The sequence below is a fragment of the Lactuca saligna genome, chromosome 8 (genome assembly GCF_052625555.1).
Source record: "Lactuca saligna cultivar CGN05327 chromosome 8, ASM5262555v1, whole genome shotgun sequence".
In the NCBI taxonomy this organism is placed as follows: domain Eukaryota; kingdom Viridiplantae; phylum Streptophyta; class Magnoliopsida; order Asterales; family Asteraceae; genus Lactuca; species Lactuca saligna.
The window spans coordinates 59,057,913-59,071,116 of NC_136424.1; the positions used below are offsets into that span (position 1 = coordinate 59,057,913).

General features: G+C 31.5%; 1 long non-coding RNA gene across 3 annotated transcripts; it reads left to right on the forward strand.

Moving 5' to 3' along the window:
• The first annotated feature begins 4,416 nt into the window (after positions 1-4,416).
• On the forward strand, positions 4,417-12,273 carry LOC145011634 (uncharacterized). Of its 3 annotated transcripts, XR_013664189.1 has the most exons (6): positions 4,417-4,889; positions 7,105-7,556; positions 8,261-8,385; positions 8,463-9,061; positions 9,155-9,310; positions 11,643-12,273. It is a non-coding gene; the product is annotated as an uncharacterized LOC145011634 (long non-coding RNA). The 3 variants fall into 3 exon arrangements; XR_013664187.1 differs by having other exon boundaries at positions 8,261-9,061; XR_013664188.1 differs by lacking the exon at positions 11,643-12,273 and adding an exon at positions 11,129-11,423 and having other exon boundaries at positions 8,261-9,061.
• Positions 12,274-13,204: the final 931 nt, after the last annotated feature.

Consider the following 13,204-nt stretch of genomic DNA (forward strand, 5'->3'; position numbering starts at 1 on the left):
TTGGATCTAGAGAACAAGAACTTAATCTGTTAAGATGGCCAAACAGACAGAGGGACTCGTCGAGTCCATAGGGGAACTCGACGAGTCGGGTCGTGTTGTCCCGTTCCAGTTTAAGGTAGAACTCAACAAGTCTGTAGAGGGACTCGACGAGTTGATTCGCTAAGTCGCGACTATGAGCAGCTCGATAGGACTCGACGAGTCGGAGGAACGACTCGGCGAGTTGAGTCGCGATTTCAGGATTTCTAAGTTAAAGAGCTCGACAAGTTGAAATATTGAATCGGCGAGTTGGTCAACTCAAAACGTTGACTTCGACCAGAGCGTTGACTTTGACCAAGGGCAAAATGGTCATTTTACCCTTAGATAGATTTTCAGTTTTTAGCTAAATGTTTTGTATATGTAGCCAGGGAGTCGTTGGAGCAGCCATCGGAGATTCCTCACTTGAGATATCAGCAGCCAGTTTGAGAGGTGAGATTTCCTCCAGTAGGAACGGGTCAAAGGCACCAATATCGGCCCGTTCATGTATGTTAGCATATGCCGGACTTAGGTCCGATGCCGGGGATAACCTGATGTAGCTTATATGTTTCGGACCTCGGTCCGATGCTGGGGCAAGCCCGAGGAATGTTGTATGCTTGATGCCTTCGTGATTCTTGCATGTACTTGTTTGTCTGTTCCGGACTTCGGTCCGATGCCGGGGCAAGCCCGATGAAGATTTAGGTCTGACGCTAGGAGGGGCCCGATGTCGTACTTCGGTCTGGTGCCTGGTGGGGCCCGATGCCGGTCGGGGCCCAATACAGTGGTCAAGGCCTAGCATATGCTATTATGTGTTTATTATATGGTATGTGGTAATTTGGGGGAGTTCACTAAGCTTCATGCTTACGGTTTTAGTTTTTGGTTTTAGGTACTTCTACTAACAAAGGGAAGGGTTCGGGTTGACCGCATGACACACACCACAGTTTTCTAGCCTGAGATATTTCACTCTGATATTTGATATGATATTTTGATACTTTGGCAGTTGTTATATTATTTTTAAGATACATGGTTTTGATAATGATTTAAAAACGAAATTTTTGGACCATATTTTTGAGATGTTTCATATATATATATATATATATATATATATATATATATATATATATATATATATATATATATATATATATATATATATATTCAATTAAGTCTCAAAAACTGGTAATCGTATTCAGTTTGACCCTTTATCCGGTCAACAATAAATCCAACTTTTAAGAACTACACTTTTGGCCTAGATTCAACTTTTTTTTTTTTATAAATTTGGTCCAAAATTTACCCTTTTGGTCTAACTTTTAGAATTTTGTTTTGAATTTATCCTAACTTTAGTTTTCTTTTCTACAACATTTTCTCTCTCAAAAAAAAAAAAAAAAAAAAAAAAAAAAAAAAAAAACTCGAATATATTTTTTTCTTTATAAATCATATTTATTCAAATAAAAAACATATTTTTTGAATAATTCTTTTTTATAAAGTCATATTTATACAAAAAAAAAACATTTTTTCACATAAAAAATCTTATATTTTCTTTATAATTTTTTTTATACGCAACACCTATTTTATACAAATATTTATTTATGAAGTACATAATGTATGAAAATTCATTTTGATAATATATATATATATATATATATATATATATATATATATATATATATATATATACAAACACGTATTTTACAAGAAAAAATGTGTAAAACATCTATTTTATTATAAATACATTTTGTAAAAACATATTTATATGCATCCAAATAAGTGCTTGTATATATTTCTTTTGTAAAAATATATTTATATACTTTTTATAAACACCTATTTTATAATAAACACATTTTAATACAAACATGTTGACATATAAAATGTATACAAACAAGTATTTAATAAAAATATATTCAAACACGTTTTTATAAACAAATGTATTTAATAAAAATCATATATATATATATATATATATATATATATATATATATATATATATATACACACACACGTTTAGTACGAAAATAGGTGTTTATCTATATTTTTTTATAAATATATGTTTTTTACAAATATATTTATAATAAAATAGGTGTTTGTATATATATATATATATATATATATATATATATATATATATATATATATATATAAAATAGGTGTTATATATATATATATATATATATATATATATATATATATATAAAAGAGATGTGTTTGTATACATTTTTTTTATAAAAACGAATTTGTATATATTTATGGACTTAATAAATACCTATTTTAAAAAAGAGGTGTTTCATATAAAAAATAAAAATAAAATTTTTTATGTAGAAAATATAAGATTTTATATGTGAAAATGTGTTTTTTAGTATAAATATGATTTTTTTATTTAAAAGTTCAAAAAAAACTAAAGTTAGGGTGAATTCATAACAAAATTCTAAAATATAGGCCAAAAGAAAAAGTTTGACCAAATTTGTAATAAAATTTAAAATTTAAGCCAAAAGTATAAATTTTTAGGACCAAATTTATAATAAAATTTGAAATTTGAGTCAAAAGTATAAATTTTGAAAGTTGGTGTTGATCTTGATTGAATTATATATATATATATATATATATATATATATATATATATATATATATATATATATATATATATATATATATATATATAAATGATAAGACTAATATATAGGATTTTTTTTACAATTTTCTCAATAATTTATGTGCTTTGTCATCAAAGTTGTTTTTGTCGGGTCAACAAAATAAATGGATGTTATCCTTTAGCCACATTGACACATTGGCATTAACTTATTTTTCCCTTAAACATTTGACTTTGAAAGTCAAAAAATTCCTCTTGCACCTTCTCTCTCAATTCTTTCTTACTTTAAAATTCTCACTAGACCGGGCAATTTGATACACAGCACGAACACGATACGAGTTTTCCGTGTATGTGTTTTAGAAATTCATGTTTCGTATTTATTCGTGTCTAACATGTATTTTAAATTCGTATTTCGTGTCTTATACATGTCAAACACGAATTTACCTATTTAGACACGTATAAGACACGATACAAATTCGTGTTGACACGTGACATGTACAAACACACATAAACACCTATACAAACATATATACTTTAAGGTTAAATTTTATATTTAATATATTAGGGACCAATTTTGTAAAATTCAATAATTAGTTTATAGCTCTAGCTTAAAAAAAACCATTAAAAACGTGTCTATTCGTTTTTTTCCGTGTAACACAGCTGAAAAACGTGTCTATTCGTGTCATGTCACATGTCACACGAATTTTTTACATGTTGTGTTCGTATTTGATACCTCAAACACGTTTTTTAATTTGTGTCGTCAGTGGCGGACCGTGTAAGGGGCCAGGGGAGGCCATGGCCCCCCTGGTTTTTTGGCTTAATAGTAACAACATATATATGATTTAGTTATGAAAAATCATTAATCAACTTTACAAGTAATCAAAGTACCGTTTTCTCAGGAACCGTTTTGAAAAATCATTTAAACTAATCTTATTTCAAAAGGAAACTAACTATTTACTATATCACTAATTAAATCTATAAAATGACCAAAAAGCCGATCTAATTTACAATCAATTTTAAAGAACAAATAAAACCCTAAACATTTGTCGTCTGCGTAAGAAAAAGATTGTCAAAATTGCATCAAAAATTGCGGCACAACACTCTTGAAAGATATCACCGTCACCGGAAAGGTTTGCAACTCACCGGAGTTAAGCTTGTACTTATTTCATAGACCGCAAAAATGCAACTCACCGCCAGAAAACATAACTCTATCGGACTTCTTGCCCTTCTCTTCTCTCACAAAATTTCTTACTGTCTCTCCCCTCCTTGGATCCATGCACTGTTCTGTGTTGCCTTGGTGCTCTTTCTCTATTTCTCATCTCTGTTAGAGTCAAGTATGCCCTCTCTCATGCTTTCATAAATTGATATGCTATAACTCATTTGGTGTTGCTACCGATAAAGAAAGAGGGAAGGCATAGACTAAAAGTAGTCTACTCTAAAGGTAGCTGTAGCAAAAGTACGATAACATTGGATAGAAAGAAAATAAATATTATGATTTATTAAGCAATATTTTAGCTTTTAATTTTCTATAAATATCAATAGAATTTATATTGATTCAACTGCAGAGGTTTATATGTAAATGTATATACATATATACTGTGAAATTCAAAATTATAATGTATAATCTTTACAAAAAATATTAACTAATTAATTATGATTATAAGTATGAAAAAAAACATGTTTATAAAATTTGGTTTCGGCCCCCTAACTTGTAGTGTTTGTGTTCCGCTCCTGTGTCGTGTTTGTGTTTAACAAATTCGTGTTTATATGACACAGATACGGATTGTAAGGTCTAATTTTCACAAATCAAACAAATGGAATTTGAATTGGGATAGCCTCGACCGGCTTTAAAATTCTCACACTCAAATCAAATGTATGCTTCTGTACAATCTTCGAAACAGTTTTATTTATGCAACCATTTACGAGTCCTGTTTTTTTTTCCTTGCTACGCTTCTCCAGTCCATATCGTCGCCGCATTCAATCTAGACGCCTCCCACCGCCGTCCTCCTCCTTGCCTCTGGCGATCTCCCCATCAACAACCACAAGCACCAGCGACCTCTTGTCTTCAACCTCGACGATTCCGCCATCGTTTTCCTCCTTCCTCTTTATTGTTGAACACCACCACGATAGATAAGCTCCCATTTACAGGATCTGCCTTGTTTCCTTCCGCTACTAATGGCTTTGCATCCAAAAGTGAGGTCGTTTATTCTGGAAAACTCCAAAAGGCATTCGAACAAGTTGGATCAGGAACGAGTATCGGTTGCCTCAACATGAAACTGAAAGTTTACAGAAGGTACCAATGAATTCTCTTCAACTGATTAACTCTTTCTGGCTAAGAAGAAGTTAAGGATGAACTGTGCACAGAAACTGTTCGATGAAATGCATGAAAGAAGTCAAAGATCTAATAAAAAAAAATTATTATGTTCCATTTCATTTAATTACATGCCGCTATTAACTGGTTTCAGAGGTCGAGTATCACAATAACAAGATTGTTTCCTCATAAAGCACGAAAATAAGTTTAAGGGACTGAATGGAAAAATGTGCAATACTTAGTAGAGCCAATAGTCATTTTCCCTATAGACATACAAATTTCTTAATTCGACTTGATCTCCTTTATTTACTTCAAGAGTTTGGTTAACTTTCTTCACGATCTTAAGATGTAATGGTATCACCTCAATAAATCCTACTGTTCTGAAATTGGTTAAGTGTGGATAAAGTCCTGTTGTGTATCTCAGTATCTGAAGCTTTATATCATCCACTCAAACTTCAATTTCATGGCCTTTATATTCTATCTTATGATCTTCATTTACTAATAAATTTATGTCTCTACTGTTTCTCATTTTATTAGGCTGACTTCCCTCATTCTTGAAATAGTTAGAGCACTTGCTCAAGAGGTAGAGTTTTAGTTACCGAACTAAGCTTACCACTTATATTATTCTTTTACTTCTATATGATGATTTTGTTTGGATATACAATTGTAAGTTGGTTCCTTACTTGTGAATATATTAAATAGAATTTGGGGTCTCAGTTATATGTTATGTTTTACTACATAAAACAAGTGATCATCTTTATGCATTTAGCAATTTCATTCCTTTGCGACTGTGTTGTGAAGTCTTTTTGTGACTGTATATGATGTTATTTGACTTGTTCAAGTAGATGAACCCAAGATAGCGGTTGCTGAAATTGACATTTGTTCGATATACATCTGGTTGTAATTTGCTGATAGTCACCTTTTTGTTAAAGGATATACATTTAAATTTGGATCCATGGTAATGGGATCTCTTTTCCATTACAGAATCTACAAGGGTGTGATTCCACATCTTGTTACATCAGTGTGCTTCAAGAATTAATAATAAAAGTAAGCTTTAATTTTTTTAAATTGTTTTAAAATCCGGTGGACATATTAAAATATTAGGAAATTTCACCAATCATTCAATGTGAAAACAATGCTAAATGATAGAGAAAAAGTCACCTAACATTTGTTAATATTGACTTTGTTTTCATTTATTTCCGTACTCGGTTTAGGTATTTATGTATTACATAGGTTGATTAAAAAAATTATTAAATAGAAAACTAAAGGACGTTTGGCCTAGTTGTATCATGAGTTGGCGGATATATAGGTGTAACTCAACCAAAAAATATTGTTCAAAATAACAAAAAGATAGTCATAAATTTTCAAGGAAATATTTGAATTTGAAGACAAGTCACTTTTCCAATCTATTTTATAAAAAGCTAATATTTCTTTAAATGTGAGCCCTTGAAAAACTTATTTAAGAAAACTTGTAACCTTACTAATATAGTGATGGAAAGAGTTGCTAGATTTATTGAAGATTTAAATCTAATGCATTGGAATATTTTGAGTTTTAATTTGAGCATTTAATTTATTTTGGGATTGGAATCTTACTGTAGAAATATTTAAAGTTTTCATGAAAGGAGAGGAGGAAGATGAAAGAGAAGACATAATGGTTATATTTTATAAGTTTAACTTGTTGGGTTCTCCATTAAATTCTCTGGGGAGTAAAAGCGTTATGGAAGTGAGAAAAAATTCTATTTCGGACCCAAAAACCAAAAAAAATAAACTGTGGATAGCGACATTAATATAGTTTACTACTCTCTTTCAATTTTGTGGCAAACTAATATAAAACATAATCAAATTACACAAAAAGTTAAATTAGAATTTAAACAAAAATCTTTCTTCATTTCTATTGAAAATTGCCCCATTCAAAAATTTCTTCCATATTTTCTATAAAAGAAATAATTTATGATGACATCAATGGGAAAAACAAGTCACATTATGATGCTTTATTGAAATGTCAAGTCATAAGAAAATTATTGAGCTTTTGTTTTGAAATTTCCTGGAAAGTCACGTCTCTTTATATTTACTTCATTTCATTTCATAGATGTGCCTTCATTTCATTTCATTGATGTGCTGAAACCACATACATTTTATCTCAACAAATAAACATGTCAATTTCATATTCACCTTCCTCTTCTCCTTTTATTCTCAGTCGTGGAAGTACGATGTTTTTCTAAGCTTTAGAGGAGAAGATACCCGTAAGACTTTTGTAGATCATCTCTACTCAGCTCTTGATCAACAAGGGATCAATACTTACAAGGATGACGTGACACTTCCTCGGGGAGAATCGATCGGCCTATCCCTTAAGGAGGCTATCAGAGAATCACGGATTGCCATCATTATATTCTCTAAAAACTACGCAAATTCATCATGGTGCTTGGATGAACTTGCACACATTATGGAATGCAAGGATATGAGAGGGCAAACTGTTATGCCCATCTTTTATGACTTGGTTCCCTCTACACTGCGAAAACAAAAACGGATATGTAAAGAAGCATCGGTCAAACATGAGTTGGAGAACAAGAAGAAAGTTGAATCTTGGAGAAAAGCACTCATGGAAGCAAGTAACATTTCTGGATGGGAAATCAAGCACATTGCCAATGGGTAATTATCTTCTTTTCTGCACTTTTTATGCCCAACTCATGGTAAAGTTCATATTTACCACCCGATCTCCAATAATAAAACCAGCCCGGTATCCAATAATAATATTAATCACAACTTGAGATGAATATACTAAAACTGAAAAGGTTGACACTGTCCAGCTAGGGTGTTGTTTATTACCACCTGATGAGGCTATTCAGCTCTTGTTTAACATGCATATGATGAGGGGTGTAGGTATGTATTATATAGGATTGTAAGATGACTTCACTAAATTTGGTTTCTTATGCTTGTGGGATCCCATTAACACAATCATGGTTTAGCTTCTTTTTTATATGTCAAAGATGAGAATGAGTGGATCAAAGCCTTGGCAAGTTAAATTAAAGATATCCCAAGTCATATGACTAATTTATGATTGACTTCATTAATTGGATTATAATATTGATTTCATATATTGTACATACTGCCTCGCTTGCATTTATAACGACAAGCCTTCTATCTTCAGTATTTGATTCGTCTATTTGATCTTCCCCAACTTGTTACAAACTACTGACTTCAAAAGTTGTATTTGAATGTAAAATATTCTAAGAGGTAATTAGCACCCTTCCTTAATTTATTTCAAGGAACATGGAACTTACAACAAATGACCAGCTCCTTAATTTATCCATGTTATCATGTGTTAACCATCCTTGAACATTCAATATGTGCAGGCATGAGTCAAGGTGCATCAAAGAAATTGTTGACACAATTTCACATAGGTTGCATCCAGTGTTGATAAGAACCTGATTGGAATAGCCGCTCACATGCACAAATTTATATCATGCCTAAAAATTGGGTTAGTATTGGAATATTGGGTTGCATCCTCTGTTTATGATATAATCTCTAGCAGGTTTGATGATTTCTGCTTTGTAGAAAATTTGCTGAAGGAATCAAGTAAGTATGGTTTGGTTAATTCGCAAGAAAAAGTTCTTTCTAGTGTTTTGAAAGAAAAGCAAGTGCATGTAGGGAGAGTTAAGGAAAGAATATGTGTTTAATGGGTAGGTCATGCTACAGATACAGAACCGTCTTAATCGGTCTTGATGATGTCAATCATCTTGACCAACTAAATGTGTTTGCTGGATCACAAGATTGGTTTGGTGAAGGAGGCCGAATAATCACATCTAGAGATGAACATTCTTTTATTGAACACAGAGTAGATGTGATACATAAAATTGTTTTAATAGACAATGATGAGGTTATTCAGCTTTTTCGCATGCATGGACTTAAGCCCATTGAGAAAAGGTTGCTTGTTAGAGATGAAAGGGCAATGGTGTTGGTTGCAGTTTGGATTTTTCACCTTGTTAGAAGAAATAATATGTGGACACAAAAGGCTATCATAATTATTTGCGATGGAAACTTTGATATGCATGATTTGACAAATTTCACGGGAACATGGTAACAATCATGAAAAATGTTGTAGAATTTGGAAGAAGGAAAGCGTTGTGAACATATGCAGTGCTACAGATGCAAAGGTAATGATTAATCACTCTTAGCGCAACCATGACATCATTTTGTTCTTCTCTCATCGAAACAATGATAAAATTGAATCACAATCTTTTCTTCAGGTTTGTGCAGACATGAAAAACCGTCGGTGGATTGATTTTAAATTTAAACAAAGACTTGATGTTACAGGTCCATTGCCCGAATATTTTCCAATATGGGAGCTTTCTTGTTTTACAATGATCAGCCTTGTGCAAAAACAACTTTCTGAGGGTTATAAGGTAATCCTTATTGCTTCTTTAATCAAACTTATAATGTACTTCACTAAAAAATTTAAAGCAGCTATTAAGTTTTTATCAGAGTTGATGGTAATGATATACACATATGAAAGTTGGGCATTAAACTTTGGGATGTAAATGAGCGAGCCCAGTTTGACACTTATCTACCCAGGTTCGTTTAAAGTTATAGAAGCTCAAGCATGAAGCTCACTAAAAATTGGCATCGACATGTATTTTTTTTTTTTTTTTTTTTTTTTTTACTAATATATAAGTAATAAATAATAATATAAAAAATAAAAGTATATTATTAAAAAACTCATGTAAGCACGCAAGCTTATACAATTTGATAGCGGACTCGTTTATTATATGGGCTTTATTCTAGCTAGGCTCATGCTCGGGCTTGTTTTGAGCATTTAATTATCCAAATTCGGGGTTTCAAAAAATAGTTGATCCATTTAAGCTTTTTCAAAGATTTATACGGTTTCTAAAAATAGCTACTAAGGTCCCACGTGGCCTAATAGGCTACGGAATTGAGTTGTCCCCCAATTTATAACTTACTATTTTTCTTTACTTTTTGCACATTTTTTTTTTTTTTTTTTTTTTTGTGAAATCTCTCTTAATTTAAAGACCGTTATTTTCACAGATGAACAGATTAAAAAAATTCGCAGGTCTTATATTCAAAATTTGCAACTTTAATTTGCACGTCAAACTTTGGAATTTGTATGCTTTTTTTTCATAAGTCAAATATGAAAAAAAAAATTGTTTTTGTTATTTTTGTTGTAAGTCTTATCTGAGAAAAAATAGATAATGACTTAAAAAGGTAATATATTTTTTGATCTGTACACATTTGATCATTAAATTTTTTTTTGTCCACATTTAACCATTTAACTTGTTTTTAATTGCCAGGGTAAGCCGAAAAAATGATTTAATATGGTAATATATTTTTCATTTTATACACATTTAGTCTTTATGATCGGTTGCTTCATATTTTTCTCACGACATGCTATATGGGATAATTATTAATGAGGTGTTCTCATACGTGGCTGGTCCTTCACTTATATCATTAACCTAATTCACAAATCGGTCAAATAATGTTAGTGTCCTAGTTTTCTCCAAGCATAATATATCTTTGTTTTCGGTTTCATATATCTACACAACATACAACGAGATTCTTTGTCTAGGAAGTGCAAATTTGAGTTGGGGTACAATCACAAAGAATCTCGTTGTTTACTATGGAGATAGATGGAACTTTTTGCCAGTGTGTTCTTTTGTCTTGGAAATGCAAATTCTTTTAGCGTCTTCTTTATTTCTTTTTGTCTTGGAAGTGAAAATTTGAGTTAGGAGGAAACAATCACAAAAATCTCATTGTCTACTATGGAGATAGATAAAACCGAAGACGAAGATATTTTCTGCTTTGAGAAAACTAGGAAATCAATATTATGCGATCGGTTTGTGAATTAGGTTGCTAATATAAGTAAGTGAAGGACATATTACATATGACAACATCTCATTAATGATTGTCCCATGTAGAAAATCATGAGTAAAATCTAAATAAACTAATCATAAGCATTAAATGTGTACAAACTGAAAAATATATTACCTAAAGTGATTTTTCGAGCTTAACCTGTAATAACCGGTTACAATGAATGAATTTTGACAAAAAGACAAGTTAATTGATCAAATGTGGACAAAAAAATTCAGTGACCAAATGTGTGCAAATCAAGAAGTATATTACTTTTTTAAGTAGTTATCCCAGGAAATAAAATAAAATAAAATCAACTTTTTTTTGTTTGAAAACGACAATGTTTTATATGTTCGCAGGTTTAATGGTAGGTTGGCTCGTGGGACCTTTGAAATTAGTGGATTTTTTTTTTTTTTTGAAAAACTTTACCTAGATATCTTGGAACATGGTTTTTTTTTTCTTTAAATAATTTGGTACCGGACGAAACGAAGCTGAAACCGAGCGGCTGATGTTTTAATTCTCTACCTTTTTGTTTTGATTTTTATTAGAATATAACTAGTCATTGTTAATGATAAATTTGTATATGTGACTATATTTCTACGTACAAACTTATTAAAATGTGTGTAAATTTTATAAGAATAAGCTATTTTTAAATGTGTATTTTTGGAACAAAAGTATTATGTAGTTTATTTTTATTTTCAAATGTGATTGTTTGTAACCATGCCAGGGTGGGATCATAAGGGAATTTTGGGTTTCTATGTCTTATCGATCTGGCCTTTATGTCCAAAAACATATCATAAAAGTGAATAACCTTATAAATATGGATGATAGTCCTCTCAATGGGTAGTGATTCTTTTCCTCTTTCCATATCAGGTAGACGTTTTTTATATGAACCAACAGTAGCCTGACACTTGGTGATCAGAGCATTACTTATAGATATAATCTGACAGTTGATTCTGATGACAATGATGAAGACAGAAGAGTGATCCCTTTACTTAATGAGACAGGAAAGAATGACAAGGTAGAGGGGGAGATTTTGGAGAGGTTAGAAAAGGGAAAGAGAGATGACATGGATAGGATGGAAGTGGTGCAAAGGGAGATGGTGGAAACATTGGAAGATAGGATTGTAAACAGGATGGAAAGGGTTTTTCATGAGAGGATGGATAGGTTGGAGGATAAAATGATGGAGAGAATGAATAGCTTGGAGAAAAGAATTGTGGAGATCGAAGGGAGAGTTGTGGAACAAGATGATCAGAGGCTGACAAATAAATTGAAGATGGAAGTAGGGGTTGTGGAGAGGATGGAGATTTTGACAAATAAATTGGTGGGGAGGATGGAGAGGTTGACAAATAAAATTGTGAACATGGAACGTGAACTAGACAATAAAGTAGAAGATGTTGAGAATTAAATGATTCGTAAGAGTACTAGATTAGAAAGATTTGGTAGGTCTTTTTTGTTACTATACTTTAAAGGCATATTTATTTTGTGATCGTTCGGTGTTGAAACCAAGAAAATAAAATAATTAAATAATGATTAAAAGTGAACCTACTTAAACACACAAGGATTCATGTGAATGGAAGCATGGTTCATGTTAGGGTGTGCAAAAAAACTGCAAAACCGAACCGATCCGGTCAATTCGAAACCGAAAAAACTGTAACCGAAATAGAAAAAAACCGAAACCGAAAAAACTGACTATCTATGGATCGGTTTCTGTTTGGATACTTAGGTATCCGCGGATACCCGAACCGAACCGTCATATATATATATATATATATATATATATATATATATATATATATATATATATATATATATATATATATATATATATATATATATAATTCAAACATTATTTCTATTGTTCATGAAGCATTATTATTTCTGATACGGAAAGTGAAAGATTGGCAAGCAATAAACAAATAAATAATGATAAATATTAATAATATAGAAATGAAAATATTAAAGATCCTACTGTATGATTGTAATCTTTTTGAATCCATTGTATGCAATCTTTTTGCATGACTATGGTAGCTGACAAATTTCTTTTATCAAGAAACATCATACGGTCCAATGGCCATGGCCAATATCTTGTTTGCATTTCTACATTCGATCATGTTTTCTTGTTATTTTCATTAATATGGTTATTACACAGATTATAATTAATTTATAAATAATGTTACTTGAACGTCATCATGTTTTTTTTTTTTGAGTCTCTAGCTTACTTATTTTTATAAAGGAATAATTGAAATAGAGTTTGTAGTTTTGATTAAATTTGAAGTTTATATTTAGTGGGTACCCGTAAACCGAACCGTGGTTACCTGTCTCCATACGGTTCGGTTCGGTTTTCTTGCCAATTCGGTTCGGTTTCGGGTAGTGCACATGAGGTACCCGCCCCGCAGTCACGGTTCACAATTTTATTAATAACCGAGCCGTAC